This window comes from Stegodyphus dumicola, chromosome 11 (assembly GCF_044657685.1).
Source record: "Stegodyphus dumicola isolate Sdum_Otavi_A_Nest chromosome 11, ASM4465768v1".
NCBI lineage: Eukaryota > Metazoa > Arthropoda > Arachnida > Araneae > Eresidae > Stegodyphus > Stegodyphus dumicola.
This window is the reverse complement of record NC_140778.1, coordinates 131,685,460-131,708,544: the sequence shown is the minus strand read 5'-3', so window position 1 is coordinate 131,708,544 and position 23,085 is coordinate 131,685,460.

Genomic DNA, 23,085 nt, shown 5'->3' with positions numbered 1-23,085 from the left:
GGATCAACAGGCATATCTTACGGCGGCCGTTTCGTAGCAGGTGGGATGGTGAGGCAACAGATGATGTAATGCGATGACCTGCTCCATAGCCTAAAGGAAGATGTCAATTACCCTAAATGCGGGAGCTCCTTAGCGGAGTTGGATCATTGGAGACAAAAAAATCAGTCTTCATAAGTTTACTGCACGTATTTTCACTTCTTTTGTGAGCTCATCCATGGGAAGCTGCTCAGATAGAAATCAGATGGAAAAGGGCAGTGAAAGCAGTGGAGTGAAAAACTATAAAGCACCTGTCAAGCGATTAACCTTGGAACTTAAAACAGCGTTAGAAAGATGTTTTAGAAGCACGAAATATCTTTGCCATTTTTGATGAAAATAACAACTTATTTGCAAAAACTATCTCAATTAATTATCTTAGATTAACAAAGGCAAACGCTTTTTGCACAATGTGCTTAAATTTGAAATAGACAAATCAATAAATTGTACTATTTTTTACATTAAAAAAGTGCTCAAAAGTTACTTAAGATGCCTCTTTCAGTTGAGTTCAACCAAGAAACTAAAAATAAAGCCGAGTGTCTGACTTTTTCAAAATAAAGGAAACCAAGCTTAAGCAAATTAACAGAAATTAAAATTTAACTTACAAGCAGCTGAGCGAATAAGTTCTTAAAAATTAATTAATATACCTAATTAAAAAGAATTACTGTAGTGCGGACGTAGATGAAATTTACAATATGATTTAATTATTTAAATTAATTCGACTAAACATCCATAGAATCTTTGTTTTTATTACAGTACATCGTGCTGAGATGTGGCAGTTAAGAGAATACTCCAAATAAAAAGAAATTAATTATGAAATCCTAACTTTAATGTTGCCCGGCATGATGATGTTTGACCATTACATAGTATATTTCCACAAAAATGTTTGTTAGATTCTTTATTAACTTTCTTTGAGGTGTTGTTGTTAATTTTCTCTCTAAAATACATGTTAATGAAGAAATATGTCATTCTCTTAAGTTTTGCTTTATGGGTTTAATTTTTCTTGTCACTTAAAACTAATAGACTTGTATGTTTAGACTTGTATGTTAAAACTAATAGACTTGTATGTTTTAAATCTTCATCTGTGTTAGTTGGTTAGCACTTCGAGTGCATGAGATTATTTTGAATTATATATCTTAAACTATATGTTTTGTTATCACAACTACAGTTTAAATGTTTCTGATGTATTGCAATCTAAAAACCTCCAGAATTATATTGCTTCCAGATGTAGTTTGATCTCTAACTGCCTGACACCCTCTTTTTACATACAGATCAATGTATCATTAAACAGTTTTGAATTTCACAATGCTGTATCACGGGAATTTACTAGCAACTTCACGATTTTTAAGAAATTCAAATTTCTTAGTTAAAACTACTGTTAGTGGTAATGATAAAATACTTATGTGAGTTGAAATATAAATTTTAACAGGATCTTGGTTCAGCCGAAGATAAACCAAATTAGTAATTTTAAAAGGTGTCATAAAATATATTAAGAACAAAGAGTCGAAAAATAATAGTAAAGTTCTGTAGCAGACCTTAATAACAAAATATCCTAGAACATGTTAACAGAAAGTGAAATTTTAAAGAAATATTTAAATATTAAGTACTTAAATTCAGTAAAAGATTAATTCTAAAAATTTTCGGTAACCTTAATAATGCATTTAATAGAAAATTACCTCAAGAGGTATGTTGATACCTCACTTACCTCACTGGAAACGTTCTTATCTTAAAAGAAGGAAGTACCATGTATAAAATGAAAAGCATTTTGAACGTCTTTAAAACACCGTATATTACGCATATTGCCTTATTTGGGAATAATAGCCTGATAGATTACGCACTGAGATGCCTTTTTTATATATTTACCTTTAACTTTTTCATTAGGGGGGACATATAGAAATATAAGTATTGCAACATATAACTAGCGTAACGGAGAGATATAATAAATAGGCTAGAAAACTTTAGCTATAAAAGGAAAAATAAATTGATCACGCACCTAAAACACAGACGTTTTAGGAAGGACTAAAAGATATGTATTTTCCACATGTGTAGAGTACCTGTTTCGTTATGCGCATGCTTTCTGAATACTTTGTAAAGCATTTAAAAAATGAAATCATCGTCTATTTCATTAGCTAAAAAACACGGTAACTTTAGAATTGCTTTTGGCAATATTTAAACTTACTATAAATGAATAGCTTGATTATAAAATACAGGAGGATTTTATGCAATTTTACCATCTCGGAATCGACAGATCTTCATGAATGATGCCTACGCAGTTTGAATTTGTACTTGGTTATTCCACGTATTTTATGCGTGACTCTTTTGTCGTGCTTTTTGATTCTTCATGCCAACTACTACTTTAGAAATTGATGTTGAGTTCGCTTGAAAGAAACATGACTTAATACCAATGAATTATTCACCCGAAAATGTAGCAGAGCAGAATGCAAAAGCTAAAGAGATAACAAAACTTGCTGAACAAACATTTCTAAAAAATGCAAAGAGAACTGAAATCCCCGAAATAGCAGAAGAGCAGAATGATATGCAGGAACCCACCACAGGATTAAAATTTTGGCAGACACCCACTAAAACTTGCAGATCTTCCCGCAAAAAATATCCAACTTACAGAAACTCCACAAAAAAAAGCAGATTCGCCACTTTACTCAACCCAAGAAAAGAACACAGAGTTAGTTAAAGAAAACTTAAATATTCCACCTATAGTCATTGCAGACAATGATACTGATTGGCTAGAAATTGAGAAACTGCACGCAATGAAACGCGTGCGACATACGTATGTATGTCACGAATAGACGTCACTAAAAAAATCTCTTCCGAATCTGTTTTAAATCTATTTTACAATTTATTTTGAAAAAAAAAAAAAAAAAAGTTTTTTATTCTGTCCTCACGATGTTTTCATTGAAATATGTTGCTAGAAAGTTCTCCTTTACTTTGTACATGGGAGTAAAAATTGTTTTCAACTGATAATCTAATAACGAGTAGGCACGTAATCACGAGTGAGAGTTTATTTCAGCTGGATAACCCTAAACTCGCAAGTGCGTGTAAACTCGTCTTAAAAAATCAAGTTTAATATATTGAGAAAATAAGCGAAATTTGCTTTCTTTCTTGCAGCAACAGAGGCGTATACTCTTCAAAATCCTGAAAGCAATCTATATTACTATATTGTTTACCCCTATACTCTGAAAGCAGTCTGTCTTACTTTAAAGACTAATTAATGCAAAGCTGTGCAGAATGCAAAGCTTAATTAATTAAATTAATGCAAAGCTGTGCCAATATGATAAGCAAAATTATAACATTGCTCAATTTTAATTTATGTTCCTTTTAAACACAATTGCAAAATCAGCTTTAATAAGCATCCTCTAAAATTTTGCCCAAAGTCCTGCCAAACGAATGAAGTGCATTATATAGTTCTTTTCTCCCCCCCTACTGCTGCCTTGATAAATAACAAAGACAAAGAAAACACACATGTCGATAAAAACGTATCTATAACCATCACTTTAACAAAAACACTGAAAAACAAATAATCATGAGAGAACTTTTCAAGTGAACTCAAAGCTTTAAGTTATTACCTATAGCTTAGTTTTTAGCCCTGAGGGTTTGTGCATGTCTCTGTTGACACTCTTAGAAGCAGGGATGCGTGAGATACTCGCCTCCCAATAACTTTCTTCGTCTATTCGCAGAAGTTTTCTTTCTAATGACGTCACAGCTGCCGTAAGTTGCCATGGTAACTGTTGACATTTTTCTGAGTAAAGGGATAAAAGAGAGCAAGTTGATTTTATTCTGCTTCTTTCGGATTATTTTCAAAGCGTAATTATTGAGGTATAATCACTGATATGTTTAAAAAGTATTAGAGTTTGTTGAGATTAGCCAGCTTTAGTTACGAAATATTACCAAGAAAAATAATGATGTGTAGTGATGTTTAGAACAATAAAATATAAATTAGCGACTTTAAGAAGTTGATCCATTGTTCGAAGCAGGAGAGGTATTTTTCTAAGAGACAAAAATAGTTGAACTTGAAATTATGTTCAGGTTTTAAGATGCTGTGCTGTCTATATATACTTATAAATGTGTCATAAATATTCAACTTAATGCTTTACTTAAAAAAAAAAAAAAAAAAGGCGTTTGTCTGTTTTTTTTTTAGCTGCAACTAAATTTTTGAAAATATAAATTATCGACTGCTTTTTGACAGTTTTGTGTTTATGCAACATGGTGCTTCTAAAGAAGAAGTGAATGGAAGGCTATGTTTGAGCTCTTTCCGAAGAAATTTATTCGCATCTATTTATTCGAAAACGCTGTGAAAGCCATGGTGTTTCGATTTCTAAAGTTATAAAAGGGACAGTTGTAAAATCATTAAAATGCCTCATTGTAAACTGTATATAATGTGATTAATGCTGCTTCGAATCTTAAAAAGGTTACAAAATATAATGTGCATCGTCTTTCTCCACACATATTGCCGAACGCAGACGAGCTACTGAATTCTTCATAAGAAACATTTACCCTGGGGAAAATGGAAACATTTTGTCACAATAAATGAATCTTGGGTGTATTTACATGAATTCAATAAAAAGAGATCCATTTATTGTCATCAGAGGAAAAAATCTTCAAAACATGATTAAAAAATTAAGTTTTCCAAAGGGATTTATGATAGTTACTGGCTTTTCATGTAACGACAAATTAAAAATAAAGAGAGGGGAGACAAATGTTGAGATCAGTTTCACATATTATCAGGAACATATTTTATACCCAGTTTTTTTATATGAAATATCTTCTCTTTACTCGCAGTACCATTAATCAGTAGAACCACGTCAAGACAAAGCAAACAGCCACATGTCAAAATCCACTGTTAATATCCTGGGAAAAATGGAACAAGAAACACGTATCGAGACCATACCCTCACTCATATCCCTACTAAATCTCCCGAGGTATCATCTGTGGAATTTTGCGCTTTCGGAATTCTTTTAAAATTCCAAAAACGCACAAAAGCAGATTGTTCAAACGTCGACCTACAACCCTAATAGGACTTTAGAAAGGTGTTGAAGAGGAATGGGATGAAATACGTTTTCCAATAACTGCAAAAGGAGTTATTGTCTGGGAAACTAGATGTAGAAAGATAGTGAAGAATAAGGACTATGAAATAGAGCATTTAGAACACAAAAAATTTAGGTAAAAGTTTTCTGTAAATACAGTGAAATTGGTTTTAAAAATGTGCGAACAGTCTCTGGATTCATTTCTACTTCACGAACGAGCCTCAAAACTCAGTTTTGATAAGAAGCGTTTATATTTGAAATACTTACGTCAAAGTCATTATTTTTATATTTTAGCTCTCCTCTTCTTGAAACAGATTCTTCGGATGGAAAATTCCTGTTATGAAAGTATAAGCTTATCTGAGTGGAAACCTCAAGAAGGATCTTGATTTTAATGAGCTTCACTTAACGCTTGATTTACTCGAAGCGATAAAGTCAAGAAATCTGCTGGAAAAATTAGCTTTATTAATTAAATAAAAGAACCTGAATTTGTCGTACTTAAGATGCTTAAGACTATTAGTTGCCGGCTGCAGCAAGTAACTTAACTCAAATGATAGAGTTTCCAGGTTATATTAAAGACATAATCCGAAAACTTCCAGATGCTACCACTAAAGCCAGTTCTATAATCCAAGGAAACGAAAGCTGACTTTCGCTACGGAAAACCTTTGAGTGAATAAAGAATTGGACACCTAAAGCAATCCTAAAAGAAATCAATTTTTTTTTCACTGGAATATGCCGAAACAACTGATGCGAAAATTCCCGAACATGCATAGCAATTTATGCCGAAGAAAGGATAATTACCTCCATCGTCTTTTCAAGACTCGAAGAAGCCTGTCATGGAAATCTTTCAACAAAATGACATTCAAGGCTTCGAGGATCGAGAATGGACTAAAATCAACCTAAGAACAGAAAGCAGAAACCGAGGTTATGGCACATTTGCAAAATGAATTGAACACTTTCAGGATGAAAATGGTATGCCATTCAAAACGGCTCTCTAAGGACTACCAAAAGGGATTATACTGATACCATGTTATTTATACCACCAAAAAGGACATTTCCGATGAACTGATTACGGCAAGATTGCCATTCTGAAGACGATCCGAAGTTTTGCGATCAGTTTGCCCAAAGGATAGGTAACAGACTGGAAAATATTCAGAATTTTTGCTGGAAATTTCTCGAATTGACGAAAGAAAAAGCCTAAATAATATTACAATTTTCAAGCATCGGAAAATAAGAATTATTGCATTCAAGCCAAGAATAAAATCGGTGCAATATCGATCATAGATGTCAGCGTTAAGATGACGCAGAGCTTGTTTAAATTTTTAAATGAACTGACGCATTTGAAATGTAATCAAACTCATTAAACGTGGATGCAATGTCAAGGGAATAGATCACTCGTGCTATCTCAGATGTTTCATATCATTTTGAATATTTTTACGGATGTAGTAAATTATCCAAACTAGGTGAAACCTGAGTTAAAATCTGATCCCAGAAAGCTGAGAAATAATTGCACAAGAATAGGAGAAGCACCTATTTTCCCTATATCAAGATTTTTTCAAAGTACCTTAAGAGCCTGTGCTTTCGGTCAATAAGTTTCGACGAAAGAAGGGATACCTAAATGCCGATTGAAGATGTTTTTGAGGTCTGTAGAGTACGTTCTCTTGTTTTGTATTAGGAAATGCAATATTTCTTTCTGAACTATTACAGCTATCTGAACAAACCATAGGAACTAACTTGCAAGTAGGAAAACAGAAAATTGCTCTTTACGTAAACATGGATCACACAATAAGGCTTTATCCAAGTCTGCTTTAAGAGCAATTTTCAGTTTACGTACATACACATGTAAAGTGTATGTCTATACGTACGTAGTGTGTCTTATACCTACTTGTAATGGACATTACCTGTAAGTAACGTGTTTTATTACCTGCAAGTGTGAAGTTAACTTGCTTTAGAGGTTCCTTTAACAATATACCGGGCAAACGTGGAACAAACGAGAGGAAAGTGGAGGATTTCTTCTGAAATCCTCCACTTTCCTCTCGTTACACGTCTGTCTGATTACAATTATGTAAAATGGAGCAACATAACGTATGTATGACGTTATGTTGCTCCATAGCAAGATGTTACAGCGTCATCTTGCTATGGAGCAACATAACGTCTTCAACTTAAAGTGTTTATCCCAGTTAGCTGCTATTCAAAATTTCTCTCCTTACAGTAGTGTTTGGCTTTTCGATGTAACGTGAAATTTCAATCAAATCTCGTTTGCCTTTGGAAGAATATTATTTCTTGTTTGGACTTAAAATAATTTTCTACTACCTTTTCCAACACGATTTCCCTTTAATACGTATGCTACACATTACGTGCAAGTAATGTCTTATACGGGGTTTATGTGCAATTAATTAATATTAAGTACTTGTATGGAATTATCTCAGGTTAATAGAAAGTGCTTCAATCTGAATTCCAGTGTTCACAGATTCTGGAAATGAGGTCCCTTTTTGTTATTCACTCGTAAAGACTACGTTACGTAAAGACTCTCCCTGTTAAACGGCGCACCAGCGGCGGAACGGTAAAATCGCTGAACACTGGTAATTCCGTCCTGGGTTCGAATTCAGGCGAACAGGCTAGCTGTAGGACATTTTCGTGGCTTTTTCCATGTGTAAAGTGAGAACCAGAGAATTTCCCTTAAAGTTTTCCAAGACGGCATCCCTCCCTTTTGGCAGGTAGCCGTAGTGTGCTTTGCCATAATAAACTAAACTAAAGCAAAAACTCCCGAGCAGATATCTAAAAGGATGTTGATGCGATATCCTTCAAATTGTAACCTAAAACGTCTCAAAATGAACTATATTTTGACACATAGGTTCATAATATAACTGTGTGTATAAACGCGAAAGTCACATTACTGAGTTACATTATAGCATAATCAGGATTTGTATGAAATGAATTTATTTATGAGGGTTTGGAAACTGAGTGCATCAGTGATTACATTCACATACTAAATAAATGTTTTACAGACAAGTTTATAGTCAGCAAGAGTGGGAACTAATAAGATAGTTTCTGTTATGAAATAAAGGACTCGACTATAGTCTTAGACTTTACATTGCTTACTACCTCCATAACCAAATATAAATCCACAACCACTACCATCATTTAATATATCACGTACAAATCGTACACAGTATTCTTCATATTATTTAGCGTGTTTTATTTGTTTTGCGTATTGTCTTATAATTTTAAAAATAAATAAATAAAAAAAAAAATCTGAAATGTTTCAGATTTTAAATTACGTCCAAAGGGGCGTTTTTTAACATTTTGTGTGTTACCTTTCTTTATGAAATATCATGTTCCTCGCACTTAAACCATAAGATCCAGTGCAACAGCAATATCGCAAAATAGTTTTAAAACGAGCATATCTTTAGAATTTCCGATACAGAGACTCACGCGCTGGAGATAAAAATGTTTTTTCTGCACAACGTTGCCATTGCTCGCTTTGAAATCCTTGAGTTTGTTAATCAAAAATTCGTCAAAGTTTTAAAAAATAGGAAATCGATCATAAAACAAATTTCAAATTTCAAATTTGGTCTTCCACATGCTCATATTCGTTGGAGGATTACGTTATTCAAAATTCGATGCCTCTATGTACCGTTGTTTTATCACAATACGAGAAATATACATACATTTATGCAGATTTTTCATTATTTAATTTCTTCAAATATAATGCAGGACTCTAACATTTTGTGGCAACAGTTTGAAAAGTGAACCGACATTTATGAGTCCGACGCAAAATGCCAAAACGAAACTAATAGTCCTCCGGGATTCAAATCCCTTTGGACTAAAAAAAAAAAAAAAAAAAAAAAAAAAAAAAAAAAAAAAAAAAACTGCATCCCCAGGATTTTGAATATAACTATTACTAAAGCATTGCATTCAGTTGGATGGTAGTATGGGTAGTAATTGTATTTTGAACTTCCGCAGCTTTCTTTTTCAGGGATTAGTTACTGAAGTTCTGTAAGCGTGGTTTATCTTTCATTTCCTCGTCATATGGATACCTTTCCTTTTTGCATTCCGTTTCGGCTTGCATAGTGTTATGCAAGAAATTAACTGAAACGGAAAATTTTATTGTAAGTCTCAGTATTTTGGGTAATGGAGAAAACTAGCGAATCGCAACGACTCAAGAAGCCTGAATCTTATTCCTGCTCATGGAAATGAAGGTAAAGCTCCTCAAGAAAAGAGGAACTTCGAGAAGAGCTTAATTTCCTAATCCCATTTCTGGAATTACAGGCATTTTTGAAAGGTTTCAAGACCGAAATTTGATGAACTCCTCCCAGGAAATTACAGTATTCTGCGGGAAACACTTTTCTCTCAGCAAGTTGGGGCAAGTCTAGGCTTAAGACAATTCAGAATTTTAATGCAACTGAATGAAAAAGCGAAATGTTTATTAAATTTCAGTAATTCAGATGTAACATGACGAATTTAAAATATATTTTGGAATTTACTATAATAAGTCTTGATTTTAATATTTTACTGTTTCAGTATATTGTTCAAGAAATTAAGAAACAGTGCTATATTTCTATTCTCCTTTTAGTCACTTTCATTTTGTTTTGCTTATAAAAGAATCGTCTGTGTGCAATTGTCGTCATGTTAATCTTTCATGCGGTTTAATTATCAGCATATGTCGGAATCGAAGCGTTTATTTGAAGCGTTATGTTTTAACTTTAAGATGTTTTCCTTGAATCTTGGTAAAAGCTTCACTCGGTCATAAATTTACTTCAGCTGTTGAGTAATCATTAATTATTTATTAAGCTTCTGTTACAATTTACAAAATGGTCCGATGTGACATTTGTCTGATGCAAGTAGATCAAATGACTCAGAAAGTGAAGTAAACTTTTACAAAAACTATGGGGCAGCCATCCAGAGGGTTGAATTAGCATATCTATTAAGAAACTTCATTATTATAAACTATTTTACAAACCTGAACTCTGAGTGTTTTTTTTTTTTAACATCAATACAAAGACGTGTGTTGAATGCCGAGCCATTCAATAAGTAAAAGGTAAAATATATTTTAAACTTCTGTTAAGTGCGGAGACATAGGGTGCGTGCATTTTCATGAATCATGAAAGGCCTGTTCTGTTCATGAATTAATTTATCTTGCGAAAAGAAGATAAATAGTAGAATGGAGCAGGGAACTACCTTATATTCAGACGTATAATCCGCACCCGTGTATAACGCTAACTGGAAGTCGTTCATTCTGAGATTTATCGCAGCTTTCGAACAATGGTATACTGAGTTGACAATCGTTAAAGGCAGCAATATGTTGAGGGAAATGCTTGAGGAAGTAAATAATTCTGCAACGAGCGACGGTTGTATTCAATGCATATGTGCATAATAATGTTATTTTAGGCTTTTGAGAAAAGGGAGAAATAATTGGGGATACGAATGTACTTCCGATCCGAATGAATTTCCGGAATTAAGAAACAGATGGTTTCTCTTTCTGTAGTCATTCGAAGCCGTGATTCTGAAGTGAAAATCGAAGACTTTAGTAAATCACTTCAGCTTTAGCTGTAATACAGTGTGCTTTGTGGTAGTAAGTATGGTTGCTGCAAACGAAACAAACATAGTGCTAGTTTCAAATGCAGAGTCATTCAGTTTACGAAAGAAAATAAAAATCATGCTGCATCAAGGATGTTTGGTATTGGTGAAAGCTCTTCATGCGTGAGTGGAAGAAAAAGATATCACAAGTAATATTAATATGTTAAAAAATGAATGCCTTTTGCGTAAAGGAGTAATGAAATAGCCTATCCCAGAAGAAAGTGTTGGAAACTGCGACCCAGAAAATCGCCATTCACAGCATTTAGGTACAGGTGGAAATCAAAGTTTTGTATTCTAATGTTTTTCTTATTTTTAAATTTGTCATTTTTATATCCGCCGTATAACGTGTACCTGTAAATTACGATCTCAGTTTTTGCATTAAAAACGCACGTTATACCCCGCAATACACGGTAAATAAAATAATAACATACAATATAAGATAAATAAGTAAATAAATGATACTCAGTGCAGTTAATACATTAGTAAGGTATTTATTTATTTTATCTAACTAGTTATTTTATGTTCAGAATCTACTCATTTCTCCCATTCAGTTTTCCTGCCAAAATGCTAATTTGATTTCGCGCATATTAAGATGAGGTAGAAAGAGACAACATTGAAAGTGGGGCTTTAGATTGGTTAGAGAGAAAGAGAGAGTATTCCGCTTGCTGAAGGGCCACGTTACTAGTTGAAATTCTACTATAGCAGTCTACCTTCGGCGTCGCTTTATTTCTTGACAACAGTGCTTATCATGTCGATAGTGCTGTGTACCCTCTGTTCTAACTTAGGATTTAACTGAGTTTTAATTTGATTTCCTTACTTTTAAGTTAATGTCATAAATGCTGGCTGGTTTTGTAAGCACAAGGAGTGTCTTGTATGCTTCACAAATGTGTGTTAGATACTAAATAATAGTTAAGTATATTAGGTACACTTCACAAAAGTGTATTAGATACTAAAATACAACAATGAATAAAATTTGAATACAAATTGGAATTCTGAGCAATACATTAACACAGATAAATGCCGTGACAGATAATAAATTAGTTAAATACAGCAGATATAAAATGTGAGTGCAAATTGATTTACGAGGCCTATATTAGTACAAATAATAGCATTTTGTGTATATTTATGACGCTATGTTCCATAGTTTGACATAAATAATAAAAACTGTAATAATACATATTAGTGCTCAAAGTAATTTTCAGTACACATAAGACCATGTAATGTACATTCGTAGAATAAAATTGAATTATTAGACTAAGATAATAAAGCTTAACTACGAGAACACCACAAGATAGATTAATCGTAAAAATTAAATATTATTAAAAGAGATAAGTTTCGTACAGAAAGAGTACACATAACAAGAAATTAAGTAAATTAATACAAACGCAAGGCGAACTGCTGACGCCGCGGTGAAAGTAGAAATGAAATTATTCTAGGCTGTCAGCAATGCTCTTAGCAATATTAGTACAATCTCTAATGTGGCTGAGGGCATATTTATTCGTATTTGTGTCCCTTATCCATGCCGACATATTAGTTATAGAGGATCTTTTTTTGCACGAGATCTCGCTGTTTGCGGGCAGTCATTCAAATAGTGATCTGTGTCACCAATATAGGAACAGATGCATTGGTCACTATCTCTGAGTCAATCTGTGAAAGTAGGAGCTATGTGGGTCAGTTAAATCTCTGTTAGGTATTAGGTGTGTTGTGGATAACTGCTATTTAAGTTCGACTTGTAAAAATAATGCAATCGTTTGCCCATGATTCTCAACTCCCACAAGTTTTATCACTGTTTCATTACATCATTCGTGAAAAAATTGTCTCAAAAGAAACTCTTTTTTGTTGTTATGTAAGAATGCGTCTTAAATATTGAAAATGATTTTTTCTGTTTGAGAAGCAGCCGTGATTTTTATGTATTTCATGATGAATATTTACCACCTTAGGTGTTAAAATGAATTACTATACAGTTTACTCTGCAGAGATAGATAGTGACACTTGATTAGACGGAATGGTTCCTATGCAGAGTGAAAGGCAAGTCGATGTATCTTCCATTCGCACTAGAACCGATGTCTCGTATATTTATGACATAAGCTAAACAGCTTTGATCATGCTGATCATCCAAAACATATTTCGTATTAATGAATTCAAGAAAAAGGTACTAGATCTGATAAAGTGAATTTCTATTTTCTTTTATTTCACAGTCTTAAGAGCATTTCATAATATTTTACTGTTACTTTCGTGGACGAACGCAATACGAAAAACATTTAAGACTGACTTGACTGTAAGTATTTATGCTTATTATATTATTGTAATTATAGCGATTATTTTTTAATACAAATAGATATTTTGATAGCTAAGCTATAAATTTGTAAATTTTTATATTTACAAATAAGTACTTTAGCTATTTGGCCTATAAACATTTCATATAATTAGTATGCCTTTTACAAACAATCTTACACACAAGAGAAAACACCGAACTCATGTTTTCGTAATTTTAACAGATTTTCTGCAGATTTAAAATGAGTAAAATCTTTCATCAATGAAGATTTCATGTTCCTTTTATCTAAAAGAGTCATTCCTTAAGGATGTTTGACCACATGTCTTATTTATTCTTATTCAGTGCTAAAAATACTCCTTTATTGCAATAATATTTTTCATTAAATTGTATGTCTGTAAGAGTTCATCCAGAATTTTGTAAATGGAAGAAGCGGAATGACCCTGGATTAAAAAAATATTTTGCTTCTGTTTGCTTTATACAGAATACCAAAATGCGGAATGACCCTGGATTAAAAAATGTTTTGCTTCTGTTTGCTTTATACAGAATACCAAAATGCGGAATGACCCTGGATTAAAAAATATTTTGCTTATGTTTGCTTTATACAGAATACCAAAATGCGGAATGACCCTGGATTAAAAAATATTTTGCTTTTGTTTGCTTTATACAGAATACCAAAATGCGGAATGACCCTGGATTAAAAAATATTTTGCATCTGTTTGCTTTATACAGAATACCAAAATGCGGAATGACCCTGGATTAAAAAATATTTTGCTTCTGTTTGCTTTATACAGAATACCAAAATGCGGAATGACCCTGGATTAAAAAATATTTTGCTTCTGTTTGCTTTATACAGAATACCAAAATGCGGAATATAAAGATACGATGGATAGTAAAGCAATAGTTGTTAGTTACTGTTAGATGACTGACTGCTTAAGAGATGACTCAATATGCTTCAGATTTCAACTAGGCTTTCTTAAACACACACTTTTACTATGTTGTTACTATGGACAAATATAATTCATGTTTGATGCTTGTGTTCCATTGGTTAAAGTTTATATTATTGTGCTAATAGTTGATCTATACTTTTTAGATTTGTTAATTTATTCACAATCTCTTACCTCTGTTCTTCTTATCTGTAGTCTTCTTATCTCTGTTTCTATACAAACTTCGTTTCTTTTATTTTTGAATATAAATACAGCTGCATATACTTAATGTTTCAAAGAATCTCTCTCTCTTATTAGTAATGTAAATAAAGGAAGAAGGGAATTAAGAGTGAAACATTTATCTTTTATAAATTTTTTTGATTGTAAAATCCAACATTTGCTTTTAAATAATTTAATTTCTGATCTAACAAATTCCTTATTTACACTTCTTAGTAAGTGCTTTGATGTTATGCACACCTGACTGCTTTGTTTATACCAAAACAAATTAATATTTCTGCAATTAAACGGGAGAAAAACAAAGAAAGATCGAGCAAATATTGATAGTATGATATGTCTGAGATAAATTCCTCCTCCTAAATTAATATTCTCTATGTGCTTTGTGAAGAAAAGCTTTAATGCTTCGCCTGTCGCTTGTGAAAAACGCTTTGAATCAAGGAATTCATATCAATTTCGTTGATGAGGATAATCATTTTCCCTAAACTTAATTATCCAAATTACTTTATTGGCATTCCAGTTTAGCAAGTCAATAAATAAGTGGAATTTTCGTTAAATTAAAAAATTCTTTCTGTTTTTATTAATTGAAAAAATTATCTATTCTACTTTTAAAGTCTACAAATAGGATAGTCATTGTTAAGGCTTCGTAATAGCAGAAACTTAAATTGGTCTTCCCAAGTGAAATATGGAAAAAGTTGAAGTAGAAGTCGTTAATTAAAACTTCGGCTTTTCAGATGTCGAGAACTATAATAAACTTAAAAAATATCTATTTATAATTGAGTTGATTCCCTTAGAGAATTTCGAATAAAAATACATTATTTTGAATTTAAATACTGTTTTTTTGAAATAAATTTGAAATTTCAAAAGTATTTTTAGAAATATTTTTTATTTTTGAAATTTGAAGCATTAGAAATAAAATTATAACTGAGAAAAATTTTAAAATAACATTTATAAGATAATATAGGTTTAAAAAATAAGCAACGTCTCTGATAATTGGTGGTGTGGTGTATTTAATTACGGCAAACCACACGAGGGCTATCTGCCTAAGGGGAGGGATGCCTTCGTGGAGGACTTTCTAAGGGAAACTGGCTAGTATACACGTTACACAAGGGAAAACCACGAAAACGCCCATGCAGCCAGCCCGTTCGCGGGACTCGCACCTAACTACCAGTGTTCAGCGACCTTACCGCTCGGCCGCTGGTGAGCCCCTCTGATAATTAGAATTTAGGAGGAGTAATTTGCTACTAGTCACAGATTTCCATTTGGATTTTAAATAAAGAAAAGCACAAAAGTGCTCACATAACCATCTCACCATCTCATCACATTGCCATAAATCCAAGGATTCAACTTCCATTACTCAGTAAAATTAACCACTCGCCACTGTTGAGGACTGAAAAATACTTAAAATGTAAATCAAATCACGAAAGAATCAAGAAATATAAATTCATCTGTTATTTAAGCGAGTTACTATTTGACAGCTATTGTAAAATTACTATGTCAAAACATTACTATGCAGAATAATTGGACACCGATAAAATAAATTTTAAAAATGCGTGTAAAATGTATGAGCTGAGCGTCATGGTAGCTCATGGAGAGTTATACATCATGAAACGAAAAGAAGCATTTCCTATTTAAAAAAAAGGTGTAAAATGTATGAGCTGAGCGTCATGGTAGCTCATGGAGAGTTATACATCATGAAACGAAAAGAAGCATTTCCCATTTAAAAAAAAGGTGTAAAATGTATGAGCTGAGCGTCATGGTAGCTCATGGAGAGTTATACATCATGAAACGAAAAGAAGCATTTCCCATTTAAAAAAAAGGTGTAAAATGTATGAGCTGAGCGTCATGGTAGCTCATGGAGAGTTATACATCATGAAACGAAAAGAGGCATTTCCAATTTAAAAAAAAAGGTGTAAAATGTATGAGCTGAGCGTCATGGTAGCTCATGGAGAGTTATACATCATGAAACGAAAAGAAGCATTTCCCATTTAAAAAAAAGGTTACTGTTGGTTTAGTAAAAAACCTTTAAAAATGTGGCTAAAATAAATTCTGCTTCGGAGTTTATGAAAATGTTTCCAATGGAATAAAACCTGCTTGTAGTTATATAAAGAAAACATTTTTCCCCATTAAATTAATGAAGAAAAGGAAATCCAAGTGTTAGCTTTTAGTTAGACGAACTCAATTTTCAAAATTTTAGATTCGAGCATAGTGAAAATAATATATTTCAAGCAGAACTAACATCAGCATGGAAAATGCTGGAATATAGAAAGAAGAAACACTTCAATACAAAGTCTGTTTTATATTGCCTTAAAAACACTCAGATTGATGGTTGACTGCGTAATTCGCACCTTAAGTTCGAGTAAGTGTCCGGGTCCAGATAGGATTACTAATAAAGTGATTAAAAATTTTTCATATTGATTGCCTCTCTGCCTTTCATGCCTTATTGAATATATGTCTCAAGCTTGGCATTTTCCCAAGATGTTGTAAGTGTGCGAGGGTTATTCTTATTCCTAAAAGTGCTGAGATTTCGTAAACACCATATAGATAACCATTCATTGTATTAGTTTACTTCTATGTATAGGCAAGTGTCTTGAGAAACTATGTGCAAAAAAAACTTAATTATCATCTCTGTCGTTCAGGGCTTTTGAATGAAGATCAATTTGGTGACGATCAACACCTCTGCTGACGATGCTTTGTTTCCATTATGTAATATTGTTGCTCAGGGCAAGCGTAGGGAGTATGTCAGTTTTCTTATTTTCGTGGATATTAGAGGTGCATTCGATAATGCATGGTGTTCTTTATTTGCTTTATTTGGTGTCTCAAAGTCCCTAAGAATATATTTTATTTAATGAAGAGTTTCTTGCAGATTCATTCTGGTGAAATTGAGTAATATGATGAAAAATTTTGATTTGGAGAAAGGATGTCCTCCGGGTTTTCTGATTCTGGTCCTTTTATTCGGAATTTGATTATGAAAGATTTGCTTAGTAATTTGAGAAAATTCTAGAACAGTCACCAGATCGCTTTTGCAGATGATTTACTTGTTATTTTACAAAGTAAGAACATTAATCACGCCAGGGTGAAATTGGTAAAATTGAGTAATATGATGAAAAATTTTGATTTGGAGAAAGGATGTCATCCGGGTTTTCTGATTCTGGTCCTTTTATTCGGAATTTGATTATGAAAGATTTGCTTAGTAATTTGAGAAAATTCTAGAACAGTCACCAGATCGCTTTTGCAGATGATTTACTTGTTATTTTACAAAGTAAGAACATTAATCACGCCAGGGTGAAATTGGTGAAATTGAGTAATATGATGAAAAATTTTGATTTGGAGAAAGGATGTCATCCGGGTTTTCTGATTCTGGTCCTTTTATTCGGAATTTGATTATGAAAGATTTGCTTAGTAATTTGAGAAAATTCTAGAGCAGTCACCAGATCGCTTTTGCAGATGATTTACTTGTTATTTTACAAAGTAAGAACATTAATCACGCCAGGGCTCATTCTCAGAATAAACTATTTAAATGAACTATTTAATAAACTAAACTACATTTTTGATTAATCAAAGCACTACAAGCTTGAATTTAACATTTCAAAGTCGAAAGTTGTAATGGAAAAAAAATCAGTTTCGTCTAATAAGATTGAATTAACTCTCGGCAGTGAGCTATTGAAAAAGTGCAGTGGATTAAATATTTAGGAATTATTGTGCATAATAAATTACAATGGAAGCTACATATTTCTTATATTTCCAGTAAGAGTGAACGGTTTTTTTTAGGTTTACTGCAAATTACTGTTATGGGGTCAAAGATGATGTTCTCAAGCTGATTTATAAACAGGCCATTGTGCCACTCATTTCCTATGCCTTAAGAGCTTGGAGGAATTCTTTAAGGAAGAAAATCAGCTGTGAACGTCTTAAAAGGGTTCAAAGGAGATTTCTCCTCCGCATTATTCGTGTTTACTGGACTATTAGTTATTAGGTAGCATTTGTTATTTCTGGTCTTCTGCCTATTGATTTAATGATATTAAACGATCTGGATGTTAGAGACAGACTTCCTAATGACAACCCTTGCAATCCCATGAATGAGATGTTTTCGTTTCCAGATTTACATCATTCTCCAGCCATAAACTCTGTGACAGTTGTTACTTATGATAAAAGTGTTTTCCAAGAATATAGTATTATTTGTTTTAAAGATGGTAGTAAGTTAAATGGAAAGGCTGGCCTTACATTTGTAATTTATGAAGATGGCAGAGAGAATGTAACTGTTCAATATAGGATACCAGCTAACAACAATAGCTTAGATCCAATGCTTCCACCGGCCTAATACAGTTTTCATCCAGCCGCTGAGGTATTTCTAGCGCTTTCTGCTTCTTAAAATTTGTGGAAGCCAATATGAGGGTCGAATTACAGTTACAGCTAATTCACTGATCAATTACATTTCTTCAATTGCAATACATATTACGGTGCTAAAGGGAATAAGAAGGTCATGTATGAAAGTATTGTGGAGTCGTGGAACCACGAAGAATTCATTAATTCAAATAAAGGGACCTTAACAAAGAGATTTTTCCCTTCTATCAAGATGAGATTGTCGTGTCATCACTTCTTCACAGACTATAAATCACTTACTTACTGGCCATGGAAATTTCAAAAGTTATTTGAATAGATTTGAGCTTCGAGTCTGTCTGTGATTGTATCCTCGGTGGAGAGGAGAATGTTGAACATGTGCTTCTTCTATGTCCTAAATATAAGAACGAAAGGAAAGTCTTGAAACTGGAACTGAAAAACTTAAATATTAACTGGCCTCCAGAATTTTACCAATTTATTTCAGAGAGAAGTGCTTTTAACACTTTTTGTCAATTTATTGTGAAACTTTGTAATCATCCTTAATTTTATTTTAGTTTTTTCTTCTGTTTATTTTGTATTGTGTTTCATACTTACTTCTGTAAGCCCCATGTGATACTATGTGGTACATGGGGAACTTATTGTGTTTCTTTAATTAAAAAAAAAAAAAAAAAAAAAAGGAACTGAACCAAAATGTTGCCAAATGCTCGCCAAGTTTGAGGATTTCTTGCGAAACTTGGCGAGGAAAATTAGTGGCCAAAATATTTGCCCGTTTGGCGATATCTCGTCAAACAACCGAGATACCCATTTAGGTATTCAATGTTAAATGGACTTGCCCCTATGTTCTTGCTTCTCCGGCATAGCTCATTCGTTTATTTCATGTAACATTACGCAGCAAATACAATAATTTCACTAAAATCTTCTATTTATGTACAAAATTCATACCAATACATGTGCTGGTATGTAAATAGTGTAAATTTCTCTGCTTCTTACTACAGCTTGATTTTAATGGCATGTCGGTTTTTATAACGTTTGCAGCTTTGAGAGAAATGACACAATGTTATATTTATCTATAATTGTAGATGCTCATCGCTCAATCGGATTTTATTAATTTTCAACTGTAAATATATTTACATATAAATTATATTATTTTGGAATTAAGCTCTTATTCTTAGTTCAAAATTTCGTAATTGAGCTTATTTAGTTTTTAAAATCCGTATCTTCAAATCTTTGAATGTGATTTATGTCGCATTGTAACTTAATTAGCTCCATTTATTTTATGTTTAATTTTCATGTTAATTTGTAACGAAAGTGAAAATAATGTAAAGTTCGGAATTCAAATTATAAAAACTTAGAATAGTTGCAACAAATACACAATTTAAATTTCTTCGCAGGTCGAATAAAATTGCTTCGAAAGCCGACAGTTTGAGATCCCCGCCCGGGATATAAGATATATTCGTATCGAAGGTTGATTAGAAGAAATATAATCTTGAAAATGTTTGCCAATGCTTTTATTTCTAAGAGGAAAAAAATCTGTTCGTGGAAACAGGGAGAAATATCCTATCCTATACTGTGAATAAGTAAAAATCTGTTCGTGGAAACAGGGAGAAATATCCTATCCTGTACTGTGAATAAGTAAAAATCTGTTCGGGGAAACAGGGAGAAATATCCTATCCTATTCTGTGAATAAGTATAAATCTGTTCGTGGAAACAGGAAGAAATATCCTATCCTATACTGTGAATAAGTAAAAATCTGTTCGTGGAAACAGGGAGAAATATCCTATCCTATTCTGTGAATAAGTAAAAATCTGTTCGTGGAAACGGAGAAATATCCTATCCTATTCTGTGAATAAGTAAAAATCTGTTCGTGGAAACAGGGAGAAATATCCTATCCTATTCTGTGAATAAGTAAAAATCTGTTCGTGGAAACAGGGAGAAATATCCTATCCTATTCTGTGAATAAGTTGCTTCGAGGAAAATTGTTTCGAAGCAAGAAATTAATTTGCAGATTTACGTTTTTGCAATTCAAGCTTCTTAGAAAAGGAAGTGATTAAAGACAGGTAGACCAAGCTGGTTATCATTAATGGGTAACACACTATTTTTAAGCAGTAAAAATTTTTAAAATTACTAAACAAAATGCATAGAGCGTTTTACACTAAGATTCTGTTTTTGTATTTTGAAACATTATTTATTTAGAGTGTTGCAGCAGGTTAAGCATAAAAGAAATCTGGGATTTTTATTGCTACATTATTCACGTACCATCTTTATAATTAGTTCGTAATTTTATGAATGAATATACATATTATTTGAGAAATTTTCAAACAGTTTAAAAAAAAACTGAATGTACACATGCATTACCTAAATTGGTCATCGATATTCCTTTTAATCCTTTTCTTAAAAAGGACCACCTACATAGAGGATTAAAAGTGTCTGGTAGAATGAGTTCAAATGGAAAATAAATTATTACTGAAAAGTCATTTGAAGCAATTATTATTAAAAGCACAATTTTAGATTTGAGAAAGGAAGAGTAACTTCTGTTAGAAACATGAACAGATTACATTGGTCAGCAAGATTTTTGTTGTTTCTATATTTTGCATTGTTTCTAGAAATATTTTTGATGCTGATCACAGAAATATAAATATTTTTTCCTTATCACGTAGGGTTTGCTTTATTGAATGATATATATGGAAAATATGCATTTGCGGTTAATTTTCTTTCTAATAGATGTAAACACTTTATTTATCAGTCCAAAGGGGCAATTTGTACAGAATGACTATTAATTTCGTTTTGGCATTTTGCGTCGATTCACTATAATCGTTGATTCGCTTTTCAAACTGTTGCCACCAAATACTAGAGCCCTGTATTATATTTAAAGAAATTAAATAATGAAGAATATGCATAAATGTATGTATTTTTCTCGCATTGGGATAAAACAAAGGTACCTAGAGCCATGAAATTTTGAATAACGTACGTTTCCACCCGAATATGGGCATCTGTAAGCCCAAATGTGGAATTTGTTTTATTATCCGTTTCACATGTTTCATATTTTGTAAAATTTTAACGAATTTTTGATTAACAAACTTAACTATTTCAAAGTGAGCGATGGCAAGAAAAACAAACGAACAACAACAACAAAACATTATTATAGCGCGAGACTGTGCATCGGAAATTCTTAAGATATCCTCATTTTAAAATTATTTTGCGATTTTTTCTGTCGAACTGAATTTTATAGTTTAAGTGCGAAGAACATGATATTTAATAAATAAAGGTAACACACAAAACGTTAAAAAACACCCCTTCGGGCGTAATGTAAAATTTTTTTCTTAGCCTTAAATTAATTATTTGCTAAGTTTCAAGTAGTTATTTTCAGTGCTTTTAATTAGTGTTTTGTGAAGTATGGCTTCCTGTAAATGTGTTAAAGACGCCGATATATTCCGTTATATTTGTTGAAATTATGAACCAGTAAAACAAAAGCAAAATATCACAGATTTTGTTAAAAATGCATACTTTGCATATTTTGGGATTAAATTAGGCCATCAAGACAAGCCAGACTGTTCGCATTAAGGGCGTCAATCTTGTGTTGAAGCTTTGCGCCTTTGGACTAAAAATAAGAAAAATTCAATGCATCTTTGAAACTCCAATAGTGCGAGGAGAAAAAAAGGAATCATTATGATGATTGTTATATTTAAGTGACAAATGTTTACTGGTTAAAATACAAAAAATAAAGGAGGTATTGTGCATCCAAACCTACCTTCAGCAATAAGACTTACAGGTCATAATACAAACCTTTTTATTCCCCACCTTCAAGCTAATATCGGAAATATAAGTGACAAAAAAATTTATTCAGATTTGCAAGAGGAAGAGGAAGATTTGTATATACCTAAAACAAATGAAACTATGCCAATATTATTTAATCAAAGTGAGCTTAATGATTTAATAAGAGAGCTAAACGTACCAAAGGAAGTATTGAACTTCTTGGTTCATGTCTTAAAGCTAAAATACTACTACCACAGATGCGTTTTTTTATGGTACAGACACCTGGAAAATGAGTTGGTCCCGTATTTTTCTGAAGAAGGGTCATTTGTGTTTTGCAATGATGTCAATGCATTAATGAATTTCTTTGGTATTAATCATAATTCTTCTAACTGCAGACTATTTATAGATTCCTCAGAAAGAAGTTTGAAGGGAGTTTTATTTCATTATGGAAGTCAATATGCATCGATTCCAGTGGCACACTTATAAGGTATTTCTCCAGCCTTCTTAGCGTACCTTCGAGGTGTAGTGGTCAGCATGCTTGGCGCATATTCGAGAGGTGCATGGTTCGAGTCCCGGCAATGGCATTGCACATTTTTCATCTCTTCTGCTTTCAAAATATTTTAATGTCTCTACAGTGGCGCCTGAACTAAAATGTGGTGGATGAGGATTTTCCACTACCAGGATTTGGCGACTGGGTGTTGTCCTATAAAAAGGGGGGAGTATATAAAGTATTTCTCACCTCTTCTTAGCATGCCTTCATGGTGCAGTGGTCAACACGCTCGGCGCGTATTCGGGAAGTCTGTAGTTCGAGTCCCGACAAGGGCATTGTTCATTTTCATGTCCCCTGCGTAAGCAAAACCTAATATATATATACAGTGGCGCCCGAACTAAAAAAGGTCGTGGATGATGATTC